The 17859-nt window shown below is 42.8% G+C and overlaps 1 protein-coding gene across 1 annotated transcript in view; it reads left to right on the forward strand.

Moving 5' to 3' along the window:
• The window catches only part of COLEC12 (collectin subfamily member 12), a 95970-nt gene that overhangs the window by 12072 nt on the left and 66039 nt on the right, over positions 1 to 17859 (forward strand). The window lies entirely within an intron of this gene.

A 17859-nucleotide genomic window follows, 5' to 3' on the forward strand; every position in this document is an offset into this window, starting at 1 on the left:
CAGCCTACAAGACCCCTGTGTTCAAGGCTCTTGTGATCTCTTTCTGTTGGGAAGACATTTCAGTCTCTGCAATCAACAGTTTCACCCAGGGCAGGAGAATGCCTGTCCCTGTGGCAAGGGGAAGGTGACATGGTGGCCACCGAGCTCCCACAGTGCCATCTCTGTCTTGGCACAGCCAAACGGGCTCATCATCACAGCTGCTGGTGCCTTTTCACCTATAAGCCATCAGAATAGTAGTTCACCTCATTTTTCCTGTCCTGGGAAAGCAGCTGCAGCAAGACTCACTTTCAATGACCCCAGATGGCAAGTGGATAGAAAAGGCAGGCTGAAAATAAAAATGAAAAGTAAAAAATTCCTTCTATCCCAAAAGGAGCAGGGGGAGGCAGCATAAGGAGATGAGTTTGGGAGGTGGAGATCACATTCGCATGACCTTTTCTACCCCCTGAACTACTCCACTGCTCCCTGCTGTTGAGCTTTATTTTGGATAGATCAGCCAACCACAGAGCCAGCATCTGTGATTTGGAAAGTCCTCCATACGGCTGCATGCAGGTTTTTTTTCCTTTTTTGTTTGTTGTTTTCCTTTTGTTTGTTTCCTTTTGTTGTTGTTGTTGTTGTTCTGCATTAAGCTCTGGAATAGCAAAAAAGCAAAACAAATCTTGAAAAATAGGAAGAAATACTAACTCTTCATTTCTGTCACCTCCAAATAAGTAAAAAATATTGGTATTCATTAAGAACTATAAAAATAGGTTCCTTTGGTGTCATCCTCTACCTAGCTATCCCTGGTCAGCACTCTTGCAGTGAACAAGATTTTAGGGAGGCATGAGTACTACATTATCCTTACTGTCCCAATAGTAAGTCCGCTGTTGTGACATGATGGGATTTTTGCCTACTAACTTGCTGTCATTTTTTTCTTTCTCCTGGATATTGTGATGCTACCAAGGTGAGTTATTTCTCCCCTTAGAAAAACAGACCATTTCCAGAAATGCTTGTGCTGTTGTGCTTGGTGGGGCAGCATGGAGGGAGGAGAGGACTTGCAGCCTGGACGTGATAGGACGAGATTTCACCACAAGAGGAGGAGTCAGGGTAGTTCCACTCTTAGGAACCACCCATAAGTGCCTTATGCCTCTGGAAAATAACATTGCTGTGGTCAGGAAGGTATCCCAAATATCTGCAGTACAGAAGAGCCTTGACTATAGGGGGAATGGGATCATGAAGCCATAGCATTGGCACTGGTGAGAGCTGTCTAATTCAGTAGGGTGCCAATCCAAGGAGCTGCATTTGTCCATACTATTTTGGAGCCCAATCTTCCTCCCATACCCTCCTCATCTTTCCCAGCATCAGGGGGCAGCTCAGGGAGGAGGTAGGCTGGCTTGGTTTCCACACATCCCTGCACCAGCATACATGCTCTTTGACAGTAGGTGCTCATGCTTTTGTGTCCCTTAAAGGGTTTATTTCCCCTTCATCAGAAAACCTGACTCAGTGAGTTCCCACCTCTACAGCCTCTGCTGCATTTCCAGGCAGCCTCTGGAGAGAGTGGGAGCCTCATGCTTTCAGCAGGGCTGGCTGCTTCCTCACCTGGCACTGGGCTCCTCCAGACAGAAAGGTGACCTGCACGACTTTTAAAGACTCCAGACTCAGTGGACAGCTGGGTCAGCATTTCAAGTGAAGCGCCAAAGGTTGCTCTTTGGGCCAAGATGCAGCTGAGCTCCTGCCTGACCAGTAGGAAATGTTACGCCTGCTGTCTTGGCCCTGTGTCCTTCCTGGTAAAAGAAAGCAATAAGGGGGAATCCCCAGGCAAGAACCAAGTTTTATTACACAAACCTATATAAAAGGTAATTTTGAAAGAAGTGCTGTCTGCCTGCTGGCTGGCACTGTAGAAATGCCAGCACTGTTCCTGTACAGTCTTTTGGTGTGGGCAGGGATAAAAACAGCACTGGGGTTTTTGTTTCAGGAGTCACAGTGCAAGAGCAGTTGTGTTAATATATTGTGATTGGAGAAGTCCCTGCTCCATAGACACGAGACACAGCAGATGGACCATGAGTCAAGTACCTTTGACTCCATCATTTGGAATTGGGAGGTCTTGTTTGGAGCAAAATGTGCTCTGAGGGGCAGAAGGCTAAAGTATAACTAGTTTAAAAAACGTAGCTAGCAGTCAGTCACTGCTGGCAGCTGGGAACATGTGCTGGTCAGCATTTGGCAGGCAAAGCCTTGACCAAGCTGCTTTCCTAGAGTTCAGCTGAGGAGTTTATTATTAGCTGTCTTGTTCCCAGAGCCTGTAGTTTGGTTCAAGGAAGGAAGAGATCAGCAGAAAGAGGGAAGGAGGGAGGCATTCTCCAGAAATTGTCATTTTGGGGAAGAAGTTTTTGAAAAGATGACTGAATACTCACTGTCTTGCACCACTTCCCCTTTTTCTGAATTTTTCTGTCCTTCCTTTTCAAATAAGTTAATTTCTGAGAATTTGTCAAGCTACTGTATTTTTTATTCAATAGAGCATTAACTGGTCATAGTAAGCCAAACATACTAAGCATAACACACTAACATATTAAAGAATAATGAATACAGATGCAGACAAGTCCTAGGAAAATACACATCGGATTTTTTCTCCTTTGAGCTTGGGACAGATTTGCTGCAGGGGGTCAGTAAGGAAAAGAGTCTTTCCAGCTCACTGATGGCTGTTTACTTCTTTTCAATGAATGCTACAGATGTGCAGGGATGCTGCCAGAAGTTGCTCAGCTGCAATTTCTCCAGATTGCTGCACTGAAAAAGTGAGGAAGTGTGTTTCTTATTCCAGTTACTTCATCTTCAATCCCATTTCTCAGGCTGTTTTAAAGTTATCTGCTCCAGATGGCAAGCTAAGCCTCTCCACTGGTTTTCCTCTACCAGATTGCCACCAATATTAACTCTTTCATCAATCAATGTCACTGATTTGTACCACCTCATGCACAACTCACTTTGGGAAAGAATGGATGAGGAAAGGGCGAAACTTCCTTTCCAATATGATACACTTTGGGGATGCTAAATCTCAAGCATGAGAACTAAGACTAGTTTCTAAATGGTAGACAGAAGGATGAGATCTCTTTCTGGCAGGGTTTGACTCTTTCCTCTGAGATTTGGGCTCTGGGCATCTCCACAGGCAAGGGAATTGAAGGGATCAATTAGACTCCAAGGTAGAATATCTCATCTTCCTAATCATTGTGCATTTTTTTCCTTTTGTTAATGTTTAAGAACTTAATATCTTCACTTTAATAGTCTTTTAAGTAGAAATTTCCTGTTAAATTATTGATTGCATAATACAAAGCTATGGTACAATATGGAATTGCTGAAAGCAGAGAAGATGGTCTTTGACTTGTTGTGAAGCACACTTGTAGTGTTTTAGAAAGCAGATTTCAAATAAATGAGCTGAAAGCCCTGCTGATGAAGAGAAGCTTCCCAAGGAATCAGAAGATAGAACCGGTATACTATAGATAAGTGGAAGACTAAATAGCTTGTGCAAGATAATGACCCTTTTCCCTTGACAAACTCAGCCAGAATTACAGACTGTGAGCCTGTTCTCCACAGAAACACCCATCTTGGCCACCTTCATGCTCTAGATAGTCAGGATACTCCTCACCATCACCTCCCCACCTCCCTGCTGAGCTGTCAGTAGGGAACAGTCCCTCATGTCCCGAGGGAGGTCCAGTGCACACCAAGGCACTGTGATCCTGCAGCCTTCCCCACACCCCTTAGGTCAAGGGCTGCCAGGAAAGGAGGGATAAAAATTACCAGGGGGCCCCCTCAATGAAGGCAGGTACTTTTGTAGGGTATATGAGCTGTGACTGGGTTAGGATACCTCTTCCATGCAGTTACAACAATCTAGCTCCTAAGCATGATTCCAGGTGTAAGAATAAAGTCTAGGAATTTGTGGACTAGGAATGGATGAACCATTCTGCCGTGCAGTAATGAAATCTGCTATACCAAAAAAAGATGAGGGGGAAAAATATGTTTAAAAACATATTTGTAAAATAGGGGTTTTTTTTTCCTTGATGAGTGGCCTGGAAACAGCTGAACAGGATCCATTTAACTGTTTTCTTGTGGTGCACTTTTTGTAGTATTTTGCAGAGTAAGAAGTTATAGATTCTTTCTTCACCTTTGATTACATATAACTAGGGAGTTTTAGGAGTGTATGACTGATAAAAGCATTGCGAATGGGTTGCAGCAAAAATGAAAACTCTAAGATACAAAGCTTTTTCTGAGAAGGATTTTAAAAAATACAGGGGAGTTTGTGCCTATAAATAACTGTTCAAACATGATCAAAATTCATGGCTCAGAATTTTGCGATAGTTCAGAAATAGCATTTGTTCATTAACACTGCACAGATGGAGTAATTTTAGTCCTTGTCTCTGAATAAATCCAGGCCATTGTTTATATCTCTAATAACAAGCACCAAAACAATGTCTGGTATCAGCCTGGTGGTGTGCTATATCCACAGAAACCTTAAGCCCCTACAAAAAGAAATTAATTCTAAGCTTTAGGAATTTGTCAACTTTTCTTTATGGTTTGTAAACGACCAGTGAGGGAATTCACGTGCCACAACCACATACCTCCCTGGGCATTCTTTCACTTGTATGCCTGCAGTGTGTAATCATATGGCTTAATAAAAAGTCACAGGGTCACTCACACTCACAAAGCCAGAGGAAAGTCAGGCACTGTTGCTTCCAGTTCACTGATCTGGCCATATTTGACAGATGAGGATTTTGCCTGCGTGTGCCCTGGGGTATGAAATCCCCACTGAATGGCGGTGCCCGTGTGGCTGTTCATTTTAGGCCAAGAAATTTCATTTGAAATGACCCTTTTAATTGCCGTGGCCAGTAAGGTGGAAGGGGGTTGAGCCTGCCCTCTCCTAGGGTGAGACCTGAGCAGCTGAGAGAATCCAGCACCCTCAGGGGTCCTGGGTTTGTGTTGGGGCTTCAATCCCAGCATCAGGGGCTCCATGGGGAGGGACCACCTGTGTACGGTTTCTTTGTCTTTCTTTTATTTTCCTGTAGATACTCCCAGTACTGGAGCAGTTGGCAGGGAATTGAAGCCTCAATAAATAAATAAAGAATGCTGACATGTATTGCCATTGCAGAGGAATGTGCTCAGGAACTGTCAAGGTGCCCCTGTGCCACCAGTGTGTGTCCCTCCTCTGTCAGTACCTTCTGCCTTTTGCAATGTAACAGCACATGTGATAGATGGGATATCCAAACAACAAATTTGAAACCACCTGTCTTCATAAAGATAGAGAATAGTTGGTGGACCTGAGAAATCCATCAGTGTCAGGCAGTAATAGCAAGATCCAAAAAGTTATCAGGACTCTGTGCTCTGTGCTAACTTAGTCAGGAGCTGAAAGAGCCGAGACCTTCAGGTCTGTGGGTTTGAGGCTGCCCCTCTCCAACCTGTCCTGCTGTGCCTGCCTAAAGGCACTTCTAATCCAAGCCCATAAAGAGGCCTCTTAGCAGTGCCGTGGGGACTAAAGTCATTCCAGCTGTGTGTTGTTATGTAGGCAATCTATTTTCTCTTAGTTACGGGTTTTTCCTATTTAGTACAATTAAAATTCTTGACATGCTTCTTCATATATTGCATTCGCATGCTTGGAGCAATACCTGTTTGATCAATCTCTGTCTTTTACAGGGGTGAATTGAAAGGCAGTGTGGTCACCATGATGTGTGAATTTTGCTCTGTCTTTTTCATTAGAGCTATAAAATAGGTGTGTGGGCTGAACAGCACGTTGTATTTACGAGAGGAATGAAAAACATTGGCTACACTGTAAGCGACACCTGGGGATTTTGTTTTTATTTCCCTGTAAACTAGCTGGACAAATAATGATGTTTGGTAACATCAGCTTGCTGCCAGAACACCTAGGCTGCATTCTGGGCTGTTGAACTTTGTAGCAAAATTACCTGTGAAATTACTGTCTTGGAAAGAAACTGTGCACTGTGTTTTCAGCACTTGGTACCATTATGTTTCCATGCAAAGGAGTAACACTGGAAAACTGTGGCAGAAATGAAAACTTCAGATATGAAGGCATCACGAGATGGAAGGAAAAAACAATGGAAAATACACATTAATGGACTCTCCCAGCACGGCTGTGGGATTGTAGAATGCACCAGCATTACTCTTGAGCTCCTCTTAAGCTTTACTCCAAATACAAATCTGCATTTGTAGCCAGCTGCTACTATAGCCAGCTGAACTCTGTGCTTTCAAGTGCTCAAATGTCTGTAGTTTGGCTTTTCTGTACCTTCTTCATAATGATTTTATCTGAAAGTGACACAGGGACACTGGTCTTTCCATGAGAAAGGGAGTGCTGTATTCCCTTGAGGCTATTTTTTTGGATGAACCTAACAACACACACAGATTAAACTCACACCTGTCATGTGCTGCTTACTTTCATATCCTGGATTCTTTTTATTTCTTAGGAATTTCCGCAAGCTGTACTGTAGTTATGTGCGTGGTTGGTGCCTCATTTTCCATGCTCCACTGTACGGAAGGTGTGAAACTTAACCAGCTTTACCCAGACCTGAATGTGGCACCTGGACCTAAATATCTCTGCTGTCCTCTACCATCACACTCAGCAGCCCTGAGCCTGGCCAGTGCCCTGGCAAGGTAACATTCTAAATGCAGCTACATCCCATTGTTGTACTTGACAAATTTCTTGATAATTTTCAGAGAGAAAATTTTCTGTCTGAAGATTGATTTCCACATGAAATCTGAATATAGGACTTAGGGTAGGAGTCATATTGTCTACTTTTAGGGGTCTGGGGCAACTACCTCTTTAAAGACACCTGTCTAAAATAGCAATAGCAAGGAGAAGCCAGTGTTACAGGAAAGGACTTCCATGCTGAGCAAGAGCATCACCATCCTGATAATTTCGAGTTACTACATATATAATATTGTCAACTCCAGATCTCTGTAATTTGTCTTATACAAAAGCTGGGGAAAGCCTAAAGAAGCCTGTGAGACAGAACGGTATAAGGGACAGCAGAAATGAAGAGCAGGGTAAGTATTTTAGGATGATTTGTCCTGTTGCAGACACTAACAAGGAAACAGTATGCTTGCTGCTTTGCTAAGTCAAAACCAATCCAAACTCCACTGCACTGCACTACAGAAGATTAGCCAAAATAAAGCTTGGATTAAAATTTTACCCAGTCTCAATTAGCCTTCTGTATATGGGTAAACCTTAGGTGAAGCAGCCAAGAGCCATGAAATTTCCATTTGTCCTGTTCCAGCCTGGGTTCAGTGAGTGGGCTGAGACTCTGGAAAGTGGAGAGAGGTTGGGAGAGAGGTGTGAGTGAGAAGGAGTCTTGCTCAGTGCCCGGAGCTGGCACGGAGAGGAGTTGTGCAGTGGATGTGTGCAGAGGTTTGTGTCCTGCAGGCGCTTTTCTGCTCGGTCAGGAATGCATCTGGAAAATCCACCCACTCAGCCAGGGAGAGAGATTGATGCCTTAAATAAATAAGATGTGAATGTGTTTTTGTGATTCAGCTTGCAACTCTTAATAGAAGCAGCTGAACTTTCTGTAGTAGGTGGAGTGTGAGACCCAGGGATCCACTTCACTTCTGTCCAGCTGAGGCTTGTAAGGAGATTTTGTATTTGAAGTTGTGTGCAGACATTCAGGCCTAGCATAGCAGGACTTTCTGTCTTCTCTGGCAGCTGTTTCGTAATACCACAAAGAGGCAGAGCAGAATTATTTTCCTTTAAGGATATCTGGGCATGAGGGTCTGCTTAACAGGGCTTCACTGCATATTTTTCAAAACCTGAAATTTTAAATGTTTGGAAAATGTTTATTGATTTGCATTACATAACATGTGTCTGTGAGCTTGTTTTTCAAGATCTTGGTCAGGGAAGATGGAGAATTCTACCAAATTTTATATTTTTAATTAGTCCAGGAATGGACATGGAAGCTTTTACTTGCCAGGCTTGTTATGATGAATATACCCTACATTTGGTAGTGCTCAATGGCAGAAAAACCCTTCGCTTTCGTGTTTTGTTAGTGGGTGAAGGTATGATTTCAGACCATCTGTGTATGTAATGGCAACCATTGACTGAAAGATTCCTTGCATATATTTCTGCTTTATCATATGATAAGGGACAGTCTAGTCACAAGAAATAATAATACACAGAGCCAAAAGATATTTTTCTTCCTTCTTCATTTGTTTCTAGAAGTTATTTGCTTCAGATGGAAATCTGATGTATAATGCCCCACATAACTGGTGATTTCATTTTAAATCTGATCTGTGAGTCTCAAGTTGGGAGTGGGAGAGATCTTGTCTTTAATTAAGACTGCACAGTCTGAAGCCAATTAATCCAAACACACACTGTCCATGTTTCAGCACAGCAGCTGTGCACAGCTAAACTCACTTGTCCCCAGAAGTTACCACACATCCCTTCTTGCATGCACAGATGTTTATATTTAAACCTGTGTGCTCTGTGTGAATACATCCAAACTGGATTTGGCTCAGTGTAGGACTACCTAACAGCACAACTTCAGAAACAGACCTATAGGACTAGATTGCATGTAGGTTCCATCTGGAAATTTGTGCTCCAAACATTGTTTCCTAGGTCTGGAAAGCCAAAAATCTGAGAGGTGGTTCTTGTGCTCACTGTATTCCAAGGCCCCAGTCATAAGTCTTCTGGCTGCCTCAAACAAAGTAACTTGTCTCCTTAAGAAAACATGTTCCTTCTTGTTTAATGATACTACATGTTTAACCTCTTTTACAAATTTATAAAAATAACCATGTGCAGATTTCAGTGTTATACAAAATTTCTTTAGGTGCCTTGCAGAAAGCAGCAGCATAGCTCGATTTTAAGGGAAGACAAATAAACCAGCATCATGTTCTGCTCTTTACACAGGAGCTAAAAAACTTTCCAGAATACTGACAATTTTAATACTAATATGGGTTTAAATAGTTAATCAAGGTTAGCTAAAATTAGGAGAAAACTTGGGGGGCTCAAAGTAATGAGTTTGGTATTTGTGAGGGTCTGAATCAGCTGAAATACTGTAGGAGGAAGAAGAAGAGTAAACACATCTTCATTGTCTTTCTCTTGCCTCATCAAAGAGAACCAAAGTAAAGATCATTTTTCAGAGACCTGTCATTCAACCCTCTGAGATCATCTCTGCTGGTCTCAGATCAGAACCATCCTTTCTTCAAGGTCCAAAGCAGCACATGAAGCCACATCTGTGAAAGATCTCTGTGATTTGTGTGGTTCTCACAGCTCAAGTTCATCATGGTTCAGAAAGCTGCAGGCTCTGTGGAGATGCTGGTTTGTGGTGCTGTGGTCTGCTTTTGCTTTTTAAGAGGTAATAGGAGCACGTCAGAGGTGGCTCTTGTCCTTTCCATGTTTAGCTGCATGTATGTCCATTATTCCCCCTGCCCATATCAGTTAGGTCTGGAGTAGTCCAGCAGAAGGTAGAAAGCTCATTTCAGTACTGAGCCCATCAAGAGGAGGATGCAGGAGGGAAATGTGGTAGCTGCAGGAAATGCCTGCCCTTGTCAGAGGGCGATCGGCACCCCATAAACCCCGTAAACTTCACAGCTGCCTCTTACTTCAGCAGGCCTTGACTCTGGGCCAGGAGCAGATGAGACACAGCATGAGTTTGACCCCCTTTGCCCAGCGTGTGACCACCGTGCAGGCTGACCCACAGGACGGGAGGGTGCTGGCGGGGGCCCACCTCTGCAGCAATAGCCACATCTGCTCCTCCGCTGCAGCTCTGACTCCTGAGAAACTCGTGTTCTTGGCAAGCTGCTGTGTGAAACACAACATGGTGAAGCTGTTTTTATTCTCAGTTGTCTTGCAAAAGGTTACTGTGAGTAGTTCTGTGCTTTAATAAAAAGAAATAGAGCTGTGTTCTTCACAACAAGCCCTTTTTATTACAGCTGGTTTGAATAGCAGTTGGCCTCTAATCGTGTCTCCAATGGAAAGAAGACCCCTTATGAAAGCCTTTCCTTTACTACAAAGAATGAACTTTCCCATGCATTAAACCAGATTACCAAAACAAACCTACCAAATAAGCAAAAGAGCTACCAAGAATTTGTATATGTCCAGTGGGTATTCAAGGTGACTTAGAAGACATTAAGTGGAAGTGTCTTTGTAAAAGGAAGCAGAACAGCTGACTGTGAAATTAAAAAGCATTTTACGTCAAAGGAATACTTAGATCACTGTAGCCTTCTTCATTTTGAGCTTGGCGATTGTGCTGATGTGGCACTATAATAATTTACTTTATTTTTCTCCCTTCTGGGAGGTTTCTAAAACAATATTTTTAAAAGAAAAATAAATAATGTCTAATGTCTTTTCAGTTGTTCTTCTGGGAAGTCTTGTGGTGAGTTAAAAGAAAATACTTGGTGAAGCTGTGAATGGGAGACATTTCCAGGGTGGGTGTGTTTTGAGGTTTGTTTGAGTTTTTGTAATACTCTACCCCTATGTATTTTTTTTTAATAGTTTTCATAAGCTTTTAATATAGGGGAAACTCTTCCTTATTCCACCAGTTTTGGGAGCTTTGCAGAATGATGTGTTATGGGACTATTACCCTCTTTGAAGTCCTCATGGAGGGAAGCCATGATACCAGCCTAGTCCTGCAACCTTCACTCAGGCAAATTCCTAGCAAGGGTTTTTTGGTAGTCACTTCTCTGTCCTTTTGCTATCAGGTCTGTATATGAAAAGTTTTCATAGTCTCCAGGTGACCATGCTTCACCTTTCAAGTTTGCTGTTTCTAGAACATCAGAGTTCTCAGAGGGAACCAAAGGTAGTGCTGTGATCATTATGATCTCATGAGAAATGTCTTCTTTGCCCCCAAACACCTTCAGTAAGGAGATTGCAAAGCTTGTTCCCCTGCTCCTCCGCTCTGAGCAACACTTCACATCACAGGTAGGACTTGTTCCTAAGCATCCTGCCTCAAAAAAAACACCACCTGAAATCAAATCAGTGCTTGAGAGAATCAGTAATTTGTTAATATAATTTCCTTTCAGCTTTTTAAAATACAATACAGTCCTGCAGAGTTGACTGGTTTTATGAAAGACATCCCCTTTCTGATGGACACATTACATCAACTCAGCTGCCAAAACTACGCAGTTGAGGGCACAACTATTTTTTTGGTACTGGAATTACTAAAGCTGCATGAAGTCAGATGGGGTTTTCCTCCTGTCCTGTGCTGGAAGTGCAGTGCTGAGAGGAAGAACAGGAGAGCCAGGCTCCAAGACGACAGAGATGCTCTGCGGTTGTGGGGAGGCAAAGCCACAAAGAGCTGGCAGGGAGCAACAGGGAGGGGGTCATCCCAAAACTCTGCCAAGGGACTCTACTGTTGCAGTCTGGTTACTCTGATTTGACCACTGCTCAGCAGGGTTCATATTTCTGTGGCCATTCATAAAAAGCAATGTAAAGCTCTTTGGACCTCTCTGGCTCGTGCTTGTTGGGACCATTCCTCTGCTGCCTTGATTTGCTTTTATTTTATGTACCAGGCTTGACTTCAGGGGAGCAGAGCATACCACACAGACACATTTCAGGACAGGGTTAAAACCATCTGCAGTGTGGAAACCGGCAGGGTCTCCAGAGAGGGAGTTAAACCCAGGGAGTACTGTTCTGTTTCCTGCCTTTGTTATGATTTCTGCCATGTAACCCAATCTCGCCCACCAACCAGCCTGAGCGAGCCCAGCCAGCTGAGTCAGCAGGGCATGGACTGCTGCCGCTCACCTCACGTCAGCACAGCAAGCCTGCAAAATCCCTGGCAGGTTTTCAGGTTCATCCTGCCCCAAAATCAGTGGGTGCTCACCACCTTCACCGCAAGCATCGAACAGAGCAGAGAGGAGGCGGGCAGGGTGCAGGGGTGCTCCCCGGTCAGCTGCCATTGTGTGCCTGTCTAGAAGGGATATACAGGGCTATAAACCCAATTCACTGCTCTTATATGGGTCCCAACACAGCCCATTAGGAAAATCCCATAGAAAATGAGTGTGGCATTTAAGACTCTTGGATGGGGACTCTTCTTTCATGTCGACCTACAAAATATTTAAAAGTCTTTATGTTCTTAAAGAAAACAGCACTATCTGCACATTTTTAGCCCAGCACAGTGTGTGTAATCTTGCAAATGCAAACAGGTAAAATGGGATGTAGTGTAGCGAGGGCAGGGAAGGAGAGCGGTGCCGGGACCTGCCACTGCTCACAAATCCAGGAGGTTTCACCTCCCACTCCCAGAGAGAGCCAGGCCCTGCGTGGGCAGCCACTGCCTGCCTGTGAGCAGGGCTGCCCTCGCCCTGAACCCTTTCGCTGTTCGATGTCAAGTCAAACCAACACCCAGGCTTCTTTGCCTTCTCCAGGACTGCCAGGCCAATGAGGAAGAGCAATAAGTCAAAGCAGCTTATTTGAAATATTTGAACAGTGGCATGGGGAAAGCTTAGGTGAAAGGCCGAGCTGGGAGAAGGATGATCTGTAGTTTGTCTGCAGCTCTGCCTGGTGCAGATGAGATACTCACAGCAGACCATCATTCTCATCAGGTTATGGTTTGTTACAAGGATTTGGGATTATCCGTGCTGATTTCCCAGGCCTTAAAATTCTGGTTATTCATTTCAGCTGTAATACAGCAAGCAAAACATTGTGTGTTTTTTTTTCCTGGAATTTCTTGCTTCAGGCTCTTTTTGAAATTCATGGAAGCTATCTGTAAAGTAAGTTTCTCATAATAATTTTAAATGTCTTTTAGAAAATCTGAGGAGAGTGGAGAATTTTGTGACTACCTCTCAGGAGTTGCATTCTTAGGTCACAGACAATTCTGTTTCAAATAAGTACAGCTCCACTGATTAAAGCAGTGTTGTCCCTGACAGTGTTGAAGTGTGAAATGATTTGGGTAGATTTGTGTCATCCCACTGTTAGAAGGCAGAGTTAAACAATACTTGTGCAGGCAGCTGAAAGGCCTAAATAAGTATGTTGCTTTAAATCACAATAAAATCCATCATTTATTTTCATTGTATTTAGTGAATTAGAGCCAGGATCTCAGTGAGCAAGACTAGTTTTCTCTGTAGTTGTTTGCACTGTGCAGTCCTTTAACACTTGTCAGAGGAGCATAAGAAAGTTTGTTAACATCAAAGAATTACTGCATCTCACTGTGAAGTTTTTAAAGTTTTGCAGTAGGAAAGTTAGTCCTGCCATGAAGTTTTGCATCAGGTTGGTATGGGATTTATAAAAATAACATTTTGTTCAGTACTTGGTCTCCTCACTGATTGATAGTACTAAGAGACTCTTAGTTTTCTTCTACTTAACTAGTAAGTTGGTCTTTACTACAGGTTGATTAGATGGACATTCCAACATTCTCATTGCTGTATTCTTAATTTTTGGTGAACCATAGAGATGTTGAATGTGGTCTTAGATGACTGGGTGATCAAAGAGCTGATACTTAAATTGGATTTTAGGATAATTTATGTTCTGAAGACATGACCATCTTCTCCATTCATAGAATATATATCATCCCACTATGTATGTTTCTGATATTTTCTTATCTTTTAATGGGGAAAACCTTGTCAGAAGCAGATTGAAAACTCAGAGACATGCCCCAACTATCATGCAGATTTATGCCAAAGGAGAAATAGCAAGGACCAGGAATAAGCAATATCTTACTTCCTCTGTTTTGTTCAAAAAAGCTTCAATGTTCACTCAGCTCCCTTGAGGCAGTCCTCTGTCCTCATCTTGATTCTGGAAAACTGTTTCTTGCTGTTTTTATGTATCTGGCCCACTGGGCCATGCTCTGAGATGAGCTGCCTGCCACAGCCACGTTCACCCTCCCATCCAAACTGTAGCAGCCCTCTTGCTCTGAGTGGTGGGGTTTCATTCATGAGATTACTTGGAATACTGCCTAAAACATAGAGACAAAAAAAAAACAAAAAAAAAACCAGAAAACCAAGACAGCTGAGCAAAACAGGAAGTCCAATCCTTCCTTTGAACACCAAACACAGTCATGGGTATGACCAGCCCCTGTGGAGGGCGAGGTCCTATGCATCCCCTGAATGGCATTTCCACTGCAGGCGGAGGGAGTGACCAGGAGGAGACAGAGCACCTGCTTTGTATCCTGTGCTGGCTGCTGCAGCATCACCGTGGCCTGGACTAATCAGAATGGACAGCAATTAAGAGTAATTGAGGTAGTCTTTCTAGCCCAGTGCTTTCCCCGTAGCTTTTAATAAGGAGAAATTAGAAGGGGAAACAAATGCTGTTATTCACTAAGCTCTCGTGAGCGGTTTCTGATTGTCTCAGGACTCAACAACTCATTAAATGGAGAATTGGCAGTGCCTGGTTTGAGTAACACCAGTTTTCTGCATGTCTGTGTGATGACATTGTTTACATTCTTGAAACATGTGGAATGTTAATTTTTCTGTTGGTTTCTTTCCCCCCTAGTATGGGGTTTTTCGGTTATTTTGAGCCTGAGCTTGTTTTCCTCTATTATGTAAGAAGTCAAGAATATAGGAAGTGTGATGTACTTTCCTCTAGTGCAATTAAAGAAACTATGAAGACAGGAATGGCCAAATAGACTCTTTGTCACAGGCCTTTGGTCACAATAAATCACTGGGTTTGGAAAATACAATAATAATAATAATAATAATAATAATAATAATAATAATTTGTTTGGGTTTTTTTGTAATATTTCATGTGTTTGGTGAGACAAGGACAAGTACCAAATAGATTGCAAAAGAGAAACATGTTTGTAGTGGTAGCAGCTCTGGCTGAAACAGCTGCCTCACCTGCAGCCTCTGTGCTGGGCAGTCTCTGCTGGGACCATGTCTGGCATACCAAACCTGTGACCAGTGTCCAGTGCCTGCCAACGAAAAGAGAAAATGTCTGGGGAAATTTTATCTCCCTTATCCCCCATCCCAAAATGTGGATTACTTTTTTTCTCCCCATTTGTTTTGGCCTAAATTCAGGACCCCAGAGCAAGACCTGCAAATGGTTGGTGAGAAGGGGCAAAGAAGATTCCGTGTCAACTGCTTGTCCTGCTGCCTACCCAGCAGAGAGCCCCTCATGCCCACTGCTCTGTGGATGCCTTTGCCACACCGTACCTGTGGGAAGACAGCTCCATATTCGTGCATGCCTACAAACTGGAGTCTTTATTAGCCTCTATTCGTAACATGCAACTAAAATGAATCCTCTACCAAGTTTTTCTCATAAACATCACACATTTTTTACAATCGGGCCATTCGAGCACAGCTGGGGGTCAGTGAACTGTGGTAGAGAGTACTGTAACAAATGGGAAAACTGTGCTTGCATAAGCTTTTCAGGGGTAACTGCTGATAAATTCAGTTTCTCCGAGGAGATTTGCATTTTTTACTTTGTTGTCGTCAGGGCTTCACATATAAAGGCATATAGGCTGATGTCTTCATCAGTCACTCATCAGGAACTCAGGTCTTGTTTTGGAGGGTCTGTATTCTCTCAGTCTGTATGTAAACAAAGTGCATATATTTATGACATGTTCTAGAGAAAGCAGACAGAATCAGGGTCTTTACTTCTGATTATCTTCTACTTTGGAAGTATTTTCACAAATGCAGTATTCATATTTAAATAATAAAATATCATGTTCTTCCTTCTCACACACCACTTGCCTTACCCAGATGTTGATGTGCATTATTCCTGTCATCTGTGCAGTAACCCTCATCTTTGTTCATTACATGCTTGGATCTTGTTTTTCCAAAGCCTGACTAAAGCAATCTTGTGGCTTCTGGTAAAGCTGGGAAAATCAGAGATTCTTCTTGACTAACCAATCAAATACATGAGGAAAACTGTAAATGGACAGTGATTGATGATTTGAAGGAGGTTTGCACCCGAAAGCTAAATCTGCATCCATGATGGCACAAAACATCCAAGTAATGAACATCCCTCTGGATTCTCTCTCTCTCAGGGCTTAGATTCCTTTTTGGATGTCTAAAATCATAGAAACAGACTCAAAGAATGGTTTGGGTTGGAAGATACATTAAAGATCATCTAGTTGAACCCCCATGCCCTGGGCAAGGACATTTTTCACTAGATCAGATTGCTCAAAGCCCTGTCCAACCTGACTTGGAACACATCCCATAATGAGAAATCTATGTTGTCTCTGGGCAACCTGTCCCAATGTCTCACCACCCTCATAATAAAAAATTTCTTCCTGGTGTCCAATCTATATCTGCCCTCTGACAGTTTAAAAGTGTTTCCTCTTGTCCTTTCACTACAGACCCTGCTAAAAATTCTCTTTCCATCTTTCTTGTAAGCCCTCTGTAAGTACTAGAATGTTTCTATAATGAGTCCCCAGCATCTTCTCTCCAGGCTGAACAACTCCAGCTCTCTCAGTCTGTCTTCATAGGAGAGGTGCTCCAGTCCTCTGACCACTTTTTTAGCCCTCCTCTGGACCTGCTCCAACAGGTCCATGTCTTTTGGTACTGTGGAAACTGGATGGACATACGGAACTGGATGCAGCATTCCAGATGGGGTTTCATGAGAGAGGAGTAGCTGGGAGAGTGACCCCCCCCCCCCACAACCTGCTGGCCATGTGCCTTTAATGCAGCCCAGGGTGTGGTTCTTGCTGGCCTGTGCCAGATTTTTCATGCACCACTATCCCCAAATCCTTCTCTGCAGGGCTGCTCTCCTATCCATTCACCTCCCAGTCTGTTTTCTGCCAATCCACTAGGGATTGCCCAGACCTCCATGCAGGACCTTGCACTTGATCTTTCTGAAATTCGTGAAGTTCACGTGGGTCTGTTCCTTAGCCTTTGTCAAGGTCCCTCTGGATGGCATCCCTTCCCTATGAAGGACCACCAATACAGTCATTCCATCATAGAATTCCACTAATTACTCAGGCATGGTTTCCCCTTGGTGAAGACATGCTGGCTGTCTCTAAACACCACCCTCTCTTCCATATATTTCAACATAACTTCCAGGATGATCAGTTCTGTGATCTTACCAGGCATGGAGGAGAGGCTGACTGGCTGGTAATCACTTCTAGCAGTGAATTAGGAATTTATTGAAAGACTGGGAAGAAAAGATATTTTTTCTGTCTGTTGTCACTGTGATTCGTGGCCCGTCTATTTGTGATATGGAAGTTTCAAAACATGAAATGCTTCTTTCATTTAGATTTCATGTGTGGGATTACATACTGCAAGTAGGACTGCATTGCACGAGGCTGAATTTGGTGTTAAATTCCAAAATATATAAATATATAAGTTTGTTTTTATACGGAAATACCTCTGTTCAGAATTAGTGCAATGCTGATGTATTGCTCTAATATTAGAGCTTGTCAAAAAAACTTTTGACTCTTTTGTCCCAGAAAAAAGTGCTAGCATTTCATTTTTTTTGTTTAGTTGCTCTGAATAAAGGCACCATATGATTCCCACCCACCTTCCCCCACCAACAAGGGACAGTTGCAGAAAGGATCATCTTGGAAAAGCTTATACAGCTTTATTTTGAGGTCTTCAGCTGAAGAGCAGCTTCAGAATTCCTGAGCAACTGAGCTATTTTACTTTATTCTGCTGTGATTTTTAATTTTGTTCTTTTGTTTTATGGGAAAAAATAGATCAGATGAATTAATCTCAGTTTTCACTCCCAAGGCAGAAATGCATCGGGTATCACAGTGGTTTATTTAGGAATACTGTCCAGTGTTTCCTTTTTGCTACCTCAAAATAAACACATTACAATTTAGTAGTGCAATTTTTCACTTTTGCAGAATGTCTTCATGCTTGTTCATTATGCTTTGTCCAGAATCTAAACATTACCCACAGCTTATTTTAGCTTTCATTAAAGAAAAATCTGAAAGTGTTTGTAAATATTAAATCTTTCAAATGGAACTGCCTTCTTCCATAGACACATTATTCTAGTAAAAACTTCCACTGGGTTTAATTTCCAAAAAA

The sequence above is a fragment of the Onychostruthus taczanowskii genome, unplaced genomic scaffold (genome assembly GCF_017590055.1).
Source record: "Onychostruthus taczanowskii isolate IOZ18803 unplaced genomic scaffold, ASM1759005v1 scaffold16, whole genome shotgun sequence".
NCBI classification, from domain to species: domain Eukaryota; kingdom Metazoa; phylum Chordata; class Aves; order Passeriformes; family Passeridae; genus Onychostruthus; species Onychostruthus taczanowskii.